An 18,468-nucleotide genomic window follows, 5' to 3' on the forward strand; every position below is an offset into this window, starting at 1 on the left:
ATGTAGGGGAGTGCTAAATTTTTTTCGATTTAAGCACCTGTTTACTGAGCAACTGTTCTGGGCTCTGGCCGAAGCTAGAGTTTGCATTCAGTATAAAAGTGTAAGATATTGATTGTAGGTGGGTTCCAGGGGGTGCACAGTCTGGAAGAGAAGTAGGAAGAACCCAGTCGTGTTGAGCAGTGTGCCGTCCACACGTCTTGGTTTGCCCTGTCCGCATCTTGTGACGCAGCAGCATAATTATTAATAGCACCCTCTTTCGCTCAGAAGTGTTCCAGTTTGGACAATAAGTTACACGGTCATCCTAGAAATAAGGGCTATGAGGTCAGGGGAGGAGAAGAAGGCTGTGATGGGAGCAGCGGGTGGAGATTTCGTTCCCGAGCCTGGTGTAGGCATACAGACAAATGGGATGGAAAAGGAAAGACTGTGAGCTCCCTGAGGACCCAGGGGCTCTGTTTCCCTTGTTCCTGTGCCCTCGGGGCTTTGCATGCGTGGGGAGCAAATGGCAGGCATCAAATACTAACCAACTGCCCGTGACCCAGATTGAAGATCCACACTGAAGGTAGTAAGAAAGCTCGGGACGGTGCGGAGGCATGCCTGGCAGAGAAGGTCAGATGGGAATAATTATGAAACAGGGCTATTAATAAGGCCGAGAAATGCTGAAACAAAGCCGGCGCTGAGCATTCCAAAAAGCAGCCTGCGCGCAGAAAGCCAGTGTGGTGTCACTCCTTCTCCTTTCTGCCGTTTCTCTTTTGAATTGAATGCCATTGGCCTTCACCTCTAGCCTGGAGGTGATCTCTTCCTTCTCAAGCAAATTGTCCAGGAAGGAACTGAAGGAACAATGACCCCATTCTCCTCGAGCTTCTTTCCTTCTGTCCTTGTCCTCTAGGAGGAGTTTCGGAAGGGAGGCAAGGGCAGGAGCCTGCTGCGGGGTGGGGAGGGCACCTTATAAACACAACAGCACAGACGAACACCAGGGGCACATGCTTTTTCCCTTCTCCGAACTGGAGGGATAAATTCGAAGTGACAGTTTCGTGGAGCTAGTGCAACTCCTAAGAGGTTATTCCCAGTGGAGCTTGTGAGTTCCCCACTTTTTGCTACATACGAAGGCCTGGAGTGACGTGGCCTTGGCCTTAACTGCGCCGGTTACCTTCTGATTAACGTGACACACAGTAGGTGCCCTGCTGTATGCGGAGGTTCAAGGTTAACTCCTGTACACGAAGGCTCCAGGCCAACTGCCAGCTGCTAACCCTTGAGCGGCAATGCCTTACCTTTTGTTTAGAAGGTTACTGGTAGCATTTGAAGCCACTTTGGGATGATTCCTACCTTCCCAGGTGCTAAGCCGATTTCGTGTTGTCTTGGTGATGCTTCATCCTCAGAAATAAGCAGAGCTCAGGAAAGAGAGAGGGCGACGCACACAAGGTTCTAGCACTGAGACCACGCGTCTGGGTTCAGTTGCAGACAACAGGATCCACTCGGCAGAAAGGATATAAAATAACATGGCTTACGGAGCTGCCGGGTCACACGCCGAGCCACCTGGTAACGTTGGGTCGCTAATGGAGCCCCTGCCTGATCCGTCATCAAGAAGCTGCCCGCCCACTTGAGAAGCCACCAGCTCCCGAATGAGGCTGCCACAGCCACGGCCCAGGAAACAGCCAGTTGGGAAGGCAGCACGGCAAAGCCAGACGGTCCAGGAGGGTGGTCACCAGTAGTTACCATAGAGGAGAAGAAGTACAGCACAGTCGGCCAAATAAGCTCCCCGCCCCGAAGATATCCACATCCTGCTCCCCAGAACCTGTGAATGTGTTACTTCACGTGGCAAAAGGCACTTTGCAGCTGTAAATTGAGTCCAGCACCTTGAGATTACCCTGGATTCTCCAGGTGGGCCCAGTCCCATTACATGGGTCTCTAAAAGAGGAGCTGTGGCCACATGACTGTGGAGGCAGGATGAGAGAGATTCAACATGGCGATGAGATTCAACATGGCGATGAGATTCAACGTGGCGATGAGATTCAACATGGCGATGAGATTCAACGTGGCGATGAGATTCAACATGGCGATAAGAGAGATGAAGCCGGGGGCCACGGAGAAGGAGTGTAGGTGGTCTCTAGAAGCCAGAAGACGCAAGGAAATGGATAATCCCCTGGCGCCTCCCGAAGGGCACACCGTGTGCTGAAACCTTGATCTTAGCCAGCAGGACCCATGTCAGACTTCTGACCTCTGAAACTATAAAAGAATAAATGTGTGTCGTCTTAAGCCACTAAATGTGTAGTGATTTGTTACATCAGCCACAGGAAACATACCTGCAGCGTCCCCATCACTACTGCCTACAAATCTCGTGCAAGTGCACCCGGGGGAAGCCCCCTTGCATCACGTGTGGGAGCCGAGTTGCAGGGGGTTCTGGGAAATGCGCCTTTGTGCTTCCCAGCTTCAGTCGGGAGGCATCTGACTCAAAGGCTGGAGTGATGTCGAGTGCCAGTCATGTATATTCAGTGCAGCTGCTGTGGGAAGTCACGGGAAGCCCGGGGGGGGGGGGCGGGGGCACAGCACTCCTTACCGTCCTGCTCTGAGGGACTGTGGCATGAGGCAGAACAGAAGTGGATGCCTGAGATTTTTAGGAAGCTTGACAAATGTTATTAAGCCATTAAAGCATGAGGGGGAGGGGAGGAAAAGGCACCAGAATAGTTGCCCGTTCGCCATACTAGAAGTTACTATCTGATTTGTCATGTATCGTTGGCAGGGTGGCATTAAGGAGAGATTGTGCGTAAGTGTCTCAGTGTTAGGGGTAAATATCGATGTTCTGTAGCTTAACTCTTAACCGTATACGGTCATTCTGTAGGGCACATTATACGTTCCAAAGGGTCTTCAACAGTATCTCCACCCAACACGCCCTTCCTACGTTGGTCCAAACAGTCAGATGCAGAAAATGAACACCGTCTCGTGTTATTCCTGTCACATTTCTTCAATCGGAGGAGATAACACGAGAGTTGTCGGTAGAAGCATATCTAAATCTAAAGCCGCCTTCTCCTGTAGGAGATCAGCCTAAGAAACTCATTCTTAAAATGAATACACATTTTAGCCAAACGTTTTGGTTTGTTTGCACGGGACTGGTAGCCCTGAGGGTTTTCAAACTGCCGAAGCCAGCAGGTAAATGAGCAAGAATCCAAATAAGTTCTTTTTAAATTTTTTTTCTGATGTTTGTTTATGTTTGAGACAGAGGGAGACAGAGGGAGACAGAGCGCGAGTGGGGGAGGGGCAGGGAGAGAGGGAGGCACAGAATCTGAAGCAGGTGCCAGGTTCCGAGCTGTCAGCACAGAGCCCGACGCGGGGCTCGAACCCACGAACCACGAGATCATGACCTGAGCCGAAGTCAGACGCTCAGTCGACTGAGCCACCTAGGCGCCCCCAAATAAGTTCTTTTTAAAGCAGAGCTGCCTCGATGTGGCCAGTAGAGGTGCTGGGGGGAGCGTCCTCAAATTGGGGAACGACCTCTGAGGAGGTGGACAAGACCTGGAACAGTAGCCGGCGGGCCCTGGGGACCTGGTCCCCAAGGTACGGTCCGCCACGCTGGAGGCCCTGCTCCTCACAGGCTGCCTTCTCTTTTTCTCTTTTTCTTGCTTCCTACCACTTCTTTTCTGCACACGCCTCCTTCCCTGATACCTAAAGTTTACCGTTCCTGAAGTCCAAGTTCAAGACCCCCTTGATGCTAGAATATGGTAATACGTTCATCTGAGTGGTACCGTCATATGTTCTGTGGATGTTTGCAATTTTCAGCAGCTTTCATCATCGTGTCCCTCTTAAACCCCAGCCCCCTGTGATGTAGCGGGACTCCCAGTAATGCTCCTGGCCCCCCACACTGGGACACAAAACTTCAGGATGAAACAGCTTGTCCAAGATGACAGTGTGCGTGTGCAGACGGGGCTGGGTCAGCACTGAGTGTTCCCACGCCCTCATGGGGGTCTGTCCGCCCCAGGATGTCCGCTCAACTAGCCTCTGTAGCAAAATCGGTGTTAAGCTGGAGAGAGGGAGAGGTGATTTGTTCTGCCTGCCCGCCGCCTTCAGTCACCGAAAGGTGGCCTATTTGAAACCAAATTCACTGGGAGCCCGAAGTCTGATTATTGTCTCTCGTTACCTGGCCAGTGCTCTCAGTTTGATACTTTATTTTGCAAGTGGAAACCTGCCCCCTGTAATGACATCAGAAAGGTCAGGAACTGCTCTCGTTTCAGGCTCCCATGACATTTCGAAAAAAGTTTGACCTTTGAATTTTGTCATAATGGTCTTTGGCCTAAAATAGGATAGAAATGACATGTGCTGTTCCTTTTTCAAGGGTTTGTTATTTTGTTTGTTTTCTTTTTTCAAAAGATCCTCAGTGTGTGTTTCTTCACAATAAGATATTTTCCAGATGCAATTTTTTTTTTTTTTTTTTTTTTGGCTCTGATCACTGCAAAATGGCTCTTTCCCTTGATGGAAGAAAATAGCCAAAGCAAGAGATGAAGGGTCTGCATCAACTCAAGATGCTTCCATATGTGCGAATATATGGTTATTGACCTAGAGGTACTGAAAATGTGTAGTTTTTCACTTAAGGAACTAGTTTCATCCTTTACAATCCAATGGGGGGGGAAATAGACCCAGGTAGACCTTGTGCACATAGATTCTACACGTGGCAAAAAGGACCTTCCCTCCATCATCTCCCTGTAGGTAAATCACGTGATCCTGAATGTGGTACAGAGGCCAGGCCTTCCTGGGCACAGGAGTGTCTGAAGTCATGGCAATTTTTTTTTAATGTTTGTTATTTTTGAGAGAGAGAGAGAGAGAAAGAGCACACACAAGCAGGGGAGAGGCAGAGAGAGAGGAGGACAGAGGATCAGAAGACAGCAGAGAGCCCGACGCGGGGCTCAAACATGAGAACCGTGAGATCATGACCTAAGCTGAAGTTGGCCGCTCAACCAATTGAGCCACCCAGGTGCCCCACGATTTTTTTAAATAAATGCAAATCTTGACTTACAGATGCGTGTACATGTATGTGATATTGCGTGTTGACAGAAAGCCCCCCTTAGGTTGTGAAACAATCTAAAGAAAAACATTTTATATAAGAGTCATCTTAATAAGAATAGCTACCACCTAGTAGCATTTTCAGTGTGCCCGGCACATGGATTAATTCCCTGAGTCCTCATAATAAACTGAGGTCATTCCCCTTATCATCTCCGGTGTATAGATGAGAGAAATAAGGCCCAGCAAGACTAGTATGAGCAGAGCACTGTTTTCAACCTGGGCGTCTGGCTTCCGAGTCTGGGCTGTGGCTGTGGATGTAAATACACAAAGACCCCCAAGTTCAGAGTTCCCACAGAAATTAACCGCCGGTTAGCAGCACCCTCGGGAAGCCGGCTGAACTGCACTCCGGTTACCCGATCGCTTAGAGCAGCAACTCAGTAACTCAGAGTCTGTCCAGGCGGTTTGCAGGCCAAGGTTCTCAGCTGACATCCAGGCACTGATGAGACTCCTCGCCATTCGGCTGTATTCGCCGAGAAGCTGTTTCACATTAGGCAGCCGTGGCGTTCACGATTCCAGCGAGGTAAGCGGTGAGTCTGCATAGATGCTCTGCTGGAGAAATGAAACAGACACCATTCTGAGTGATCAGTACATCTTGGTAGATTACACCGTTGTCAGTGACGAGCCTCCTTTCTCAGGGCGCGAGACCGACCCTCGCGATGCCTCAGAGATCTGAACCGCTCTGAGGGGGAGGGAAAGAGAAAAAGCAGAGAAAAAAGGAATCATCCGTCCCCTTTCATAAAGACTATTGTCTAATCCATACCCACGGGTAAAGCGTCCCCGATCACTTTTGTCTTAGTTACTGAATGTAGGAAAACAGCATTATTGTTAATTCATGCAGTTTTAATTTATGCGGACGAGAATTATATGGGGTAATTACCTGCAGTCAAAGAGAAATGAATCGTGTCAGGTCTGCTTAATCCTTACACGATTTGCCCCTCTCTCTCTCTCTCTCTCTCTCTCTCTCTCTCTCTCTCTCTCTCTCTAGGAGAAAAGATTTAAAGCAGTAACCACAGTGTGTGATATGCCAACTTGCGTTGCTTTGTTAAACGGGGGATATTTTTTTTTCCCTTCGATTTGCATCCCAAATGGAGTCCTCAGATTTGGACTGACTGGATTTGAATGATTCCCAGGACAATAGCTTTAATTTACTGACTTAACTCCCAGTTCATCTTTTCCAGAAGCGCCCATTTTTCAAATCAGTGCAACGGAAGTTATCTTGACGGGCCCTGAGTATAATTTCTTTTATGGGAATAATTCAGGGGGAATGATGATGATTTCCTTTGTCAGCACTGATGGGGGATTTATAGCCAGGATCACTAGCTTCCACACTGCCTCTGAACCCCTGGGATCCGGTGGCTTCCAAAAACTAAAACAAAGCATCTGGACAAATTGTGAGGCATTGAGTAGACATGGATGGAAATATCCTCATGACTTTTGTCGAGCAATAGACGGCTTAAACTCGTATAGAATCGTTCAGAGAAGAACAGGACTTGGTAAACGTCTGCTTGAAAAATTATACTCTATGACTTTTGCAAAAATTTGAGACAGGCTACAATAACGTGCAGCTTAAAAACTGAAGAAGTACCAAAAGGCGGAGCCAAACGTCAGTATTGTAAGTGAATGTTCACGTCCAACTGAGCCGCAGGCTTTGCTCCGAATTCCTTGACTCCAGGCAAAAGGCGGTCCGTGGTAGATGATCACTGAAGTTACTGCTATCAGAACAACGGACATACAAAACACAGCGGTTCCCCAGAGGGCGGACTCCCTTGTGGGAACCGATATAGGTAGAGGAGGTTAAACTGAGCTAGGTAAACCAACGAACCAACGCCTTGCGGTGAAATTCAAAAGGCGACACCTCGTGTGTTTTCTCTACTGTTTTCTCATTCCTCCACTGCGTTCCACTAAAGATGCCAAGGAGCAACCTAAGGACGCTTCATGAAGAGAAAAAGAACATGTATACTTGGCCTTCAGTTGGTATTGTTTGGAAAACAGTGACCCTGCTTTTCTAGGGCAAAGTCACGTGCCCTAATCAGATCTTGTCTTCAGGGGCGGTTGAGCACGACTCACCGCTTGGCCCTGCACCCCTCACGGGGGACAACCGAGTCGCAAGTCCGTAATAATCTTGTTACTGTATCGGAATTTCCCACTTGAGATTTGGGGCTCTAGCAAGACCAACCTGATTCTCAAAATAAATCAGAGCATGAGAACATAAAACTTTCATTGTTTAGGTAAGGCAGCTGGTGTCTTTATTCTTGACTTTGATGAGGATGGCAATGATGGTGATGATCGTGATGGCCGTCAGTTTCACCTGAGTACACACATCGTGCCTGGCATTTTGCTTTACAGGTCTGACGTCCCTTAATGCTCACAAGGACTTTAAGAGATAGGTGTAATGATCCCCATTTTACAGAAGAGGAAACCAAACAGAGGTCATTGTCCCAAGGAGGAGATGCACACCAGTTGTGTGACTATAGACTGGTTCTGGAACCACATACCACACAACTTGATGTGTCTTTGTGTGCCCGTGTGTGTGTTCAAGCTTCTGGATCCTGCCACTTCCTTGTTCTTACTTGCCGCTTCTCTCTACCCCTCACAAAGACAACGGCTATGGCCTTCCCTAAGATCCTGTAAGACTTGAGACCCTCTGTCAAGCTTGAACTTCGATGGCATGAAATTGCTTGAGTCCACTCTCTGGAAATGCAGAATACTTGCAACCACAGCATTTACGTGTCTGCTGCTTTGCTGGGACAAATGCTCTCGTGTAAACTGTTTTCCTTGACTCCAGAAGTACTAACGGAAACATAACTGTAAATTTAATACCGTGCTCTCTTGCTGCGAATATTAATTATGGCACACAGCGTAATCCGGAATCCAGCTCTGGACGGTGGCAGCGGGCTGGGATATGGTGACTGGCTGGGTCTAGCCACCTGACCACACTGTTGTCCTCTCTCCTCTTCACCCCAAATACCCCAGGCTGAACAGTTGGAGGGTGTCTGCTCGTGGGCTGGAACGCCCGCATTGCTAACAAAAACAATAGAGCCATCCTGCCGAATGATGTGTTTTTGGTGCACAGGAAAATTCTATCCCTCCATGGGATCAAAATGCATTCGTATGTGAATTTGTGTCATTTTTGCAAGACGTCACTTAGTTCACATTCTGAATTGTGCTCATCCCCTTCAATTGTACTCAACACCCACACTCAGTGTTCTCTGTACTTTCGATTCCAAAGTCTGCGAAGAGGTTTGAGAAACATACAGTGCGGATGACATCCTTCAAAAAAGAAAATGTTCAGAGTGGCTGATTGTCTGGACGGTGTTGACTAAAACGCCAGCAAATCATACCACGGAAATTTAACTTTTAAAACTGCCTGCTCAGGGGTAAAATATCCGAGGGTCCTGCACCATATTTAATACCAAATGTATTTTTTAAAAGATTTTATTTTTAAGTAGTCTCCCTCCCCAACGTAGGGCGCAAACTTACAACCCCGAGATCAGGAGTCCCATGCTTTGTCAACTGAGCCAGCCAGGCGCTCATCACCCCCCACCCTCACCAACTACATGTTTTAAATAGGAAAATCAATTTTTTGTCCCCCTCTGCATATATTCCATAGTCTCTCACTAGCTCAGTTTACTAATTCAACTTTCAAGAGACTAGAGAATGCACAGGACTTACAAACGAGTGCCTAGGTAAATTAGGAAACTCATGAAATCAACTCCTGAGAAGCTCTTCTCCTCTGGGAGGTGCACGAGGGAGTCTCAACCTAGACCTTATTAAACTAAAAATGACTTGATAATACATTCTCATCACTGTAACGATAAAAATAGCAAATGCTTATTCACTGTTCTAAGCATTTGACATTCATAAACCTCTTTAATATTCACAGCAACCTATGAGCTCTGTCCTTTCTTCATCCCCTTTTTACAGATGAGGTCACTGAGGTCAAGCAACCTGTCAAAGCTGTACTCACAAAGCGGTGCTGCTGGTCACAAACCCAGGCCGGCTGAGTCCTTTAGTCCCAACAGCCCAGAGGTAGAAGGCTTTACTTTTAAGTCTTCACGACAATGGCAAAGTTTTTCTAAGTCCTACGATTCACAGAACCATTCTCCCTTTCTTTCTTCTTTTTTCTTTCTTTCTTTTTTTTTTTTTTTTTGCCATTAAATAAAGATACAATTGTGCTGTTTTTCCAGTGAAGACTTACAGTGCCTTTTTCAAATATTTTGTGTAGTAGAATTGGAATTAGATGACTGGAGACCCATGCATGACTTACTTTTTTGGATATTAAAAGAATGGAAAGGGACGCCTGGGTGGCTCAGTCGGTTAAGCATCTGACTTCGGCTCAGGTCACAATCTCATAGTTCATGAGTTCGAGCCTCGCGTCGGGCTCTGTGCTGATAGCTCGGAGCCTGCTTCAGATTCTGTGTCTCCCTCTCTCTTTGCCCCTCCCCGGCTCATGCCATCTCTCTCTCTCTCTCTCTCTCTCCCTCCCTCCCTCCCTCCCCCCCCCTCTGTCTCTCTCTCTCAAAAATAAAATAAACATTAAAAAAATCTTTTTAAAAAAAGAATGGAAAGGAGATGTGATCAGTGATTGCTGCATACTGTGTGCAGAGAAAATTTAAACCCTGGGAAGATTTTTTTTTTTTTTAAGATAACTATTCCCAGGCCCCACCCCAGATAAACTAAATCGAAATCTCTGGAGAGAATAACAGTTTTAAAAAGCTTTCCAGGTAAAAAAAAAAAAAAAAAGAAGAAGAAGAAAATAAAAGTTCTCCAGGTGACTCTAATTGCAGCCAAGTTTGGGAACTTCTAGATTAGATGTTACAGTATATTAGGCTTTTTCTAGAGGTTATTGATAGTTATGTTGATAGGAAGTTACAGGAGCTGGGAGGGAGGTTAAATATTTATTTCAGCGTAGCAGATGTTTTCAAATAAACACAATGACTGAGTTCCTAAGAGTGGTCGTGATTTCCTGGACTTAACCACAAGAGTATAAGATCCAGGGAGGGCATCTCCCTTGAGTAGCAAAGATTGCTCATTTATTTTTGTTGAGTCTAACATGCTGTCAGTATCATTGTACTGTGTTGTCAACCCATAATGAGCACCTCATTGTAGGAATGGTTGGCTATAGAATAAGAAAATACAAGGCAAGGGGGTCATAGACAAGTATTAGCCATTCTTCCTCAGCCATCTGAGTACTTGATTAGTACTGTGGGACCTTCTGAACACTGATGACCCTCCGCTCCAGGGCGATGGAAAGTCACATTAAGAAGCACGCAAAGAGGGCGCCTGGGTGGCTCAGTTGATTAAGCATCTGACTCTTGATTTCAGCTCGGGTCCTAATCTCGCGGTTTGTGGGATCGAGCCCTGCATCAGGCTCTGTGTTGACAGTGTGGATCCTGCTTGATATATTCTCTCTCGCTCTCTTTCTGCCCCTCCCCTGCACAAGCACACTTGTTCTCTCTCTCCCTCTCCCTCTCCCTCAAAATAAATAAACATTTAAAAAAAGAGAAACAGCCAAAGAAAACTAGAGGAGGAATTCTGCCTTCTCCGCTGAAGGAAAATGGAGATGGGTAGACACAAGACACATCTGGGAGGGAGAAAGTCAGATTCTAGTTCCAGAATGGAACAGTTGCGTACAGGTTGGTTTCCTTACCTGGACGACTGGGATCATGATAACTGTCATGCCTGATAGGGTCGCTATCAGGATACGGAGGAGGTGTCAGAGCATTTGGAAAAGAGGAATCTGCAAACGTAAAATGTAATCGTCCATCTCCCCTCCGAGGCCCTTTGGCGATACTGGAGACACACACAGCTGCGGAGCCACCAGAAGAGGGACCGTTCTGTTTTTATTTCCAAAGGGTCACTTTTTCTAAGGTCTTCTCAGTTTAGCACCTGCCACTCAGTTCTTTGGAAAGAGGCTCCACATGCTGGAGAAACTCCCTGTCGATTGGCTTGACGGCCTGCCTTCCCCGCACGGAGATTATTTCATGTTTTTGTTTTGGCGTGGCTCTTCTTACCCAGTCCCATGCTCCGGTTTGCTTGAAGCACGCATTCGTTTCTGCCCATTCTGCCGCCTGCTCTAAGGGAAAAGCCCCGGAGTGCTCCCACAAGCTTCTCCCCGTGAGCCAGAGGACAGAGGCAAAATCTGGGGCTCCCTGACCACACAACTCCCCTTTCTGCAAGCCTGTTCCTTGCCTGAGAGACGTGGTCCCAGTTTGGAGTTCTCGTGTCTACCCAGAGGTTGGCCTGAGTGGAGTGGAAAATTAGGTGGGTTTGGAACCTGAAGCCAGTTGATTTCACCTTCATTGTGGTCAAATTATAGACTTCTGGTTTGCTTTGAAGTAGAATACAGTAGACCCATGAAATTAACAGGCCAAACAAAATCTCCTTTTCTTTCTAGAGAAAACAGACACATCTCCCTTCTCAATGACCTCACCTTGATCTGCACCCGGATCTGAAGAACACAGGGGTTATCCCACGCTGCAGCCACCTTGCGCTCATCGTTCTTTCACGCACTGTGTCCTAGAGTGCTCCAGGAAGGGGGCAAAGGTTAAGAATCACTGTCTCTGAAGTCATCTTTGCCTGCTTTATGCGAGATGAGAGCCCTGATACCCACATGCTACTTGGGATTGACTCATTTTTTTCAGCACTGGGCTAGTAGACACCCAACAAATTATTAAAATATTCAATAAATAGACTTAATAGAGCAAATGGTATAACAAATTCCTGAATACCCATCACCAGTTGCAACAATTATTAAGAATTTTCCACATCTGCTACTGGGGCACCTGGGTGGCTCAGTCTGCTGAGCGTCCCATTCTTGATTTCAGATCAGGTCGTAATCCCAAGGTCCAGCCCCATGGGATCCAGCCCCATGGCTCAGTGTGGAGCCTGCCTAAGATTCTCTCTCTCTCCCTCTGTCCCTCTCCTCTGCTCGTGCGCCATCTCTCTTTCTGCCTCTCTAAAATAAAATTAAATTTAAAAAAGGAATTTTCCACACCTACTTCCTCTCTCCCTTTTGTTATTGTGGTTGAAGCATTTTAAAGCAAATCTAGACCTGAGGTCATTTCACTCCTCCACCCTTTGGTGTGCATCTCAAAAGTATGGACATTTCCTCACATAATCCTAATTCCATTTCACACCAAAATAATTAGCAATATTTCTTATTAACATCTACTTCCTATTAAAATGTGCCGAGTGTCTCAAAAATGACCTTTTCCCAGTTGGTTTGTCATCATGGTCAAAATAGGATCCACACATTGCATCTGGTTGGTATGTCTCTTGAGTCTCTTGCTGTCCTTCCCCCTCTCTTTTTTCCCTTGAAGAAATGATTTGATCGGTAAGGAGTCTGAGGTCCTGTGAAGTGGTCCCAGGGAAATCTGTTCCCTGTTTAATCTCTCCCAGTCTGTCCGAAGAATCATCAGCTCTCACTCTGTTTATAACCTTGCCCAAGCTGACGGGTGGGGCGGAGGGAGACAGTGGGTAAGGACCCAAGAAAATGAATGACAACCACTTTCTCACCAGTGAACCATAGAAAAAAATTTAAAGGGCCAAAGGAAGGCCAAGCATTTCAGAGTGAGACCTGAGTCCAGAAAAATAAAAGTAGTTCTTCACGCAGTTCTGGTGTGACCCAGAGAATGGAGGGAAATGTGTGAGCCATCATAGGGAAGGTCTAGCAGAGAACAGGGTTTTAGGCTGGTGAGAGTGAGACGGTGGAGAGATGCATTAGGGGAGACGGGTGATGTTGGGAAAAGTCTTCCTACCCCTCCTTTTCCTGCTGTAAAAGTGGATCTGGGGGCACCTGGGTGGCTCAGTCGGTCAGGCATCTGACTCTTGATTTTGGCTCAGGTCGTGATCTCATGGTTCATGAGATCAAGCCCCGTGTCGGGCTCTGTGCTAACAGTGTGGAGCCTGCTTGGGATTATCTCTCTCTTTCTCTCTGCCCCTCCCCTACTTGCACACACACTCTCTCTCTCTCAAAATAAATAAATAAACTTAAAAAAAAAATGGATCTGACCCCCTCTAGGTAAACTGACTCAGGACAATGAATGGGCAAAAGGGATCATTGACAGCCAAGAGTGGAAGTTACCTTACTAAGAGAGCCCAGTGTGGTTGCACGCGTTATGTGGGCTACCCGAGAGGGGAAGCATCCTGGTGGTGCCTTTTGGGCTCAGAATCCAAGTCATATGGCACTTCACACGTGTACAAATAAACCTTCATGTATTCTTTTGTCCTTGGTGTTAGAAACTTACCATGTGTTGAAAGATCCAGTTCTTCGGTGTGGGTCGTCCCTTGGGAGAAAGAAGCCATAAACATTTGTTCTTTCTTTGCACGAAATTGTACTTTAAGCTAAGGATTAGATGGGCTTTCTGCTTTATTGCCGTTTTTACAGCTTCAGATCCTTTGGACAAAGCAAGGGATAGTAAGAAAGTGTAGACCACTCTTGGTGTATCATAAAAAGGAATGTAATTCTTCTGCTTTGTTGATAATCTAGCTATACCTAACTGCTTTGCATTCTGATTACAAATCATTTTTTTTTTTTTTTGGCAACCAAAAATAACTCAGCAGATGTTATCCACATGGCCACCTTCTTGGTATGCAGCAGTGAGGACCAGTAATGAAACGACTATCCTTATTATAGCTGTTTAATTTGCCAAAATTACCATGCAGAGAACATGTGTCCGGGCCTCTGAAAAGCCCCTCCACTTTGAAGCTGCTGGCAGAAGATAGCTCGTTCATACCAGCCTTTTTCTGCTAGAATCCCAGAGTAACTTTTTGACACTGAGTTCTTCCAAAACGGATCCATTGGTGTCGTTTACTTCCTCTGTACTTTGCTTAGTAATAATTCACGTGCCTTCATGAAAAACACCACTGATTCAGGGAGACCAAGGTGAAATGATCAGAGAACTGTACGTCAGGGCAGGGAGAATTCAACATGACAGATCAGTTTCTCCCTATTAAAACATAATGACTGGAAAATGTCAGTATCCAGCTAGCTCATTTCCTTAGCCAAAACATTTTTCTATTTGTAGGCTGCTTAAAAAAAAAAAAAAAAAATTACAAAGTCTAACAAACGCGTCTATGCTTTCCCCAGACTGTAGTGTGAACCCAGCAGGTCACTGATGCGTGTAACAGGTTCACTCCAATACCAGTGTCCCTTGATCAATTGTTAATTTTCATAGCAAATCCATACTATGAGAAGTCCTTCTGGAAACTTACAGTTGCATAAACGAACCGCTCCAAGAGCTAACAGCAAGCAACTGTAGGTTGATCAGAACTCATCATCATTTAGACTTGGAACAGCTGCGTGACGCCAAGAGCCTGAAATATGCAAGGTCGCGAAAGAATGTCTTGTTTGTGGCTGCAACGACGAACAGAGACTGTAAATAATAATGCGTATCTGCCCACATAAATTCTTTATGCTTCCCGTCTCTGGATGAGCCCGCATTACTTGTTATGGTAGAAAAAAGCCAAGTTAGGGACCCCGGGGGCCAACGCTGAGAAGGAGTCCAGGTGTTCTAACCGCATCTCTCCATGCCTCTTAAAGCCCCCAGGAGCAGCGCTGCGTACCCTCAGGTGTTTTTCACGTCTATAATGAGATGCCTGAATGCGAAGCATTTGAAGTGCTGCTTTTAAAAGTGTTGTCATAACAACAGGAATAAAATGACGAATGTGACTGAGTTTGAAAGAACTGCCTTACTTTAAGTCCATTGTGTTCCCTTAGCATTGCGAGGGCTTCGCTGTAACCTCCTGGCTCGGATGAAGGCCGTGATCATGTGATAGGACCATAATGGAGTCCGTGGTTTTAGCTGTATTTGCCGTCACTTAACCGTCAGTCAATTCAGTTTACTTGTGTGGATGGCCAAAAAAAAAAAAAAAAAAAAAAAAAAAGATGACTTGACCAGATGAAACATTGTCTTATTAGTTTGATTATGTCTCTGAAAAGCTTTAAGGTAATGCGGCCCTTCGGGGCCCCTGGCTGGCTCAGTTGGCGGAGCGTGCGACTCTTGAACTCAGGGTTGTAAGTTCGAGCCCCACGTTGGGTGTTGAGATTGCTCAAAAAGAAAAAAAAGATAATTTATCCTTTTTCTGGGATGCAACGTATCACGTAGCTTGATTATAAGGCACTATTCCTTCTTCTGCGTCTCATGCTCGTTCGTAAAGACCAGTGTTCTCCACACGCGCTGGGCAAGAGAACAAGCACATTGTGCAAAACTATGCTTCCCAGCACACTACTGGGACCCTCTCCTAGAACTTAATGTCGTTGTTGTTTTCTCTGTTTAGGATTTCCAAAGACGTAGCTCGGTTCTAGTGAACCAATAAAAAATATGAGCTTACAAAAATGGTAATTTTAGGAGAGTCAAATAGCATCAGAAGATGTCAGTATCACTTTGATGCGTTTTCGAAGTAAAGAAACAACACTCACCATTAGCTGGAAATGAGTTGCCAAGCTCTTGGGATACACAGGCCACACGGGAGAAAGCCTGGAGGAGGTGATTGTGCTGCTAGGCACGGGACCGTTTCCTTCTATGTGCGAGCGTTGTTTTTGAATCTGGCGATCAGAAAGTGAGGGTTTGCGGTGGGTGTATGTTTCTCTCAGCAGGATCAGCCGAGCTGTCTCTGGGGACGGCTTTCCCAAGAGATTGTTCCCTTTTGATGTGCATGGGTTTTAAATATATGTATAACTGTACTGTGATTGCTAATAGCTTCAACCTTCACTGAAATACAAAATGCTCCTTCCTTCCAATCAGGACACCGTTGGTCCTGTTCTGCCATGTCGTGTGCACCAAAGGAAGGTCTAGGACTATTCTAGACTTCGCATTTTACGATGAGTTATGAGGACATTAGTTAAAATCCACCCAACCCCTCTTGAGATTTAAGCTAGTCTTACGTCCTGAGTCATTTCTCCTCCAATTATCATAAGGCCAGCTGCCACCCCCTGCATTTTATTTCATCTGCCAGAATAGAGGAAGAAACAGAGTTTTCGTTTTCCTCGGGCGGAACCGGTGTCAGTCACCTGAGAGCTACTGCAACTGTCCCGGTGAATAGACATGCGATTAACATTTTTTCTCTACTCTTCAGATGAGTCAGCCAGACCCTTAAAATAGCTTTCCCATGCTCTGCTGTGATTGCTTTGAGGGGTGATAAAAGAGAGAAAAAGAAGGAAGCAGTCGTGTCAAATTACTTCATTCCTATAGGTCTCTTCCCTTGTAAAACGCGTATGGCTTTATAAATAATACATTCCACTTGATTGGTAAAAGTCAGAGGCATCTTCAAAGCGCAGGCTCTGGTTGACAGGTAGACCATTAGTCCACACCAGCCTTTTACATACATTATCTCACTTCCTCCCTGCAACAGCCTAAGTGACTTAGCTATTACTGTCTTCATTGTATTGAGAAAAATTAGAGCGTAGAGAGGACCAGTGGACTTGGGTGAAACCTGGCTGCTTTCCTCGCCTACCCTGTGCCAAGAGTCAACAAAGCTGGTGCAGATAGACGGAGCCTCCCCTCGGAAGTTTGTAGCTCGGTTGAAGAGATGAGATGTTCGAGAAAATAGTCATCATACAAGTTGGGTCGAGTCTGAGAGTTCCCGCCAGTGATGCAGAGTTTTGGTGCAGAGGCAAGAGCCTCTCGGTGAACTGCTCAGAAAATGCTGTGAAGGACAGTTGGCTTTGGTGTCAATGAAAGGAATGGGTTCAATGTGGGCGCCCGGGGGGGCTCAGCCGGTTAAGCGGCCGACTTCGGCTCAGGTCCTGATCTCGAGGTTCTTGAGTTCAAGCCCCGCGTCGGGCTCTGTGCTGACAGCTCGGAGCCTGGAGCCTGCTTTGGATTCTGTGTCTCCCTCTGTCCCTGCCCCTCCCCCACTGATACTGGCGCTCTCTCTCTCTCTCTCTCTCTCTCTCTCTCTCTCTCTCTGTCAAAAATAAACATTAAAAAAAATTTTAAGGAATTAATGGATTAAGTCCCTTAAATAAGAATCCATGAGTCCCTCCTGACTATCCTGACAATCATGGAAGAAGCAAAGAAACAAATAAAAAGATTAAGGAAAGCTCTTTCTTACAGTAGGAAAAAAAAGTTATTAAGTTCAAAGAGGACCATTTTGCCACCATCATAGTAATAATTGATTTGGGCAAGAGCCATCAATGGATGCTAAAACTCCTGGGTCAGAGTAACAAGATATTGGCATAGCCTCCAAGTACCTCCTTACCAACCACTTATCAATTGCAAAGGCAAAAATAGTAACTTTCCAGGGGAGAAACTGCCCAACAACACCTCAACCGAGTGATCAATGTTAACATCACCAGTAACGGGACCAAGAGAGTCCTTGTGCTGTCTGATGCAATGCCTTAGGAAGGACAACAGTACCACTTATGTGATGTCACTGCCCGAAATGCAGAGCCTGAACCTAATTATGAGAAAATGTCGGACAAACCCAAACGAAGGAACATTCTGGGACACAGCTGGTCTGTACTCTCTGAAAATGCCAATGTCATGAAAGACAAAGGTCAAGCAAGGAACCCTCCCAGATTAAAGGAGGCTAAAGACACATGACAAGAGAGACAGGGCATGGTCCTGGACCGGCTCCTGGCATGAGGGTAGGGGTGCTAGGCAGTACATTATGGGGACAGTTGGTGGAATTTGAATGAGATCTGCACATTAGATAATAGTATTGTGTACATGTTTAATTTCCTGATATTGATCACTACACTGTTGTTCTGTCAGTGAATGTCCGTGTTCTCAGGAAATACACATTGACCTATTTCAAAGACAATTTGCATCATACTGGCCGATTGCTCAATGGGGTGGAGCAAATATATGCATAAATATGTATATGCAAATTTCCCCAAAATGATTTAGGAAATAATGTGTGTGTGTGTGTGCATAGGGGGAGGAGGACATAAAATGTGGCAGACGTCAAAAAATAGTGAATCTGGGCGCGCCTGGATGGCTCAGTTGGTTAAGCGTCCGACTTCAGCTCAGGTCGTGATCTCACGGTTTGTGGGTTCAAGCCCCACATCAGGCTCTGTGCTGACAGTTCAGAGCCTGGAGGCTGCTTCGGATTCTGTGTCTCCCTCTCTCTCTGCCCCTCCCCTGCTCGTGCTCTGTCTCTCTCTGTCTCAAAAATAAATAAAAAACATTAACAAATTTTTTTTTAAACAGTGAATCTGGGTAAAGGATATAGGAGAGCTTTCTGTGCTTTTCTTACAACTCTTCTGTAAGCTTTAAATTATTTCATTTTTTAAATTTTTTTTAAATGTTTTTATTTATTTTTGAAGGAGAGAGAGACCGAGTGTGAGCAGGGGAGGAGCAGAGAGAGAGGGAGACATAGAATTTGAAGCAGGCTCCAGGCTCTGAGCTGTCAGCACAGAGCCCAATGCGGGGCTCAAACTCACAAACTGTGAGATCATGACCTGAGCTGAAG

At 46.1% G+C, this 18,468-nt stretch overlaps 1 protein-coding gene across 1 annotated transcript in view; it reads left to right on the plus strand.

Annotated features, from left to right (window-relative positions):
• RIPOR2 (RHO family interacting cell polarization regulator 2) overlaps positions 1-18,468 on the plus strand; it is a 117,256-nt gene that overhangs the window by 27,456 nt on the left and 71,332 nt on the right. The gene's annotated exons all lie outside the window — the stretch shown is intronic.

Source organism: Lynx canadensis, chromosome B2, assembly GCF_007474595.2.
Source record: "Lynx canadensis isolate LIC74 chromosome B2, mLynCan4.pri.v2, whole genome shotgun sequence".
Taxonomy (NCBI): Eukaryota; Metazoa; Chordata; class Mammalia; order Carnivora; family Felidae; genus Lynx; species Lynx canadensis.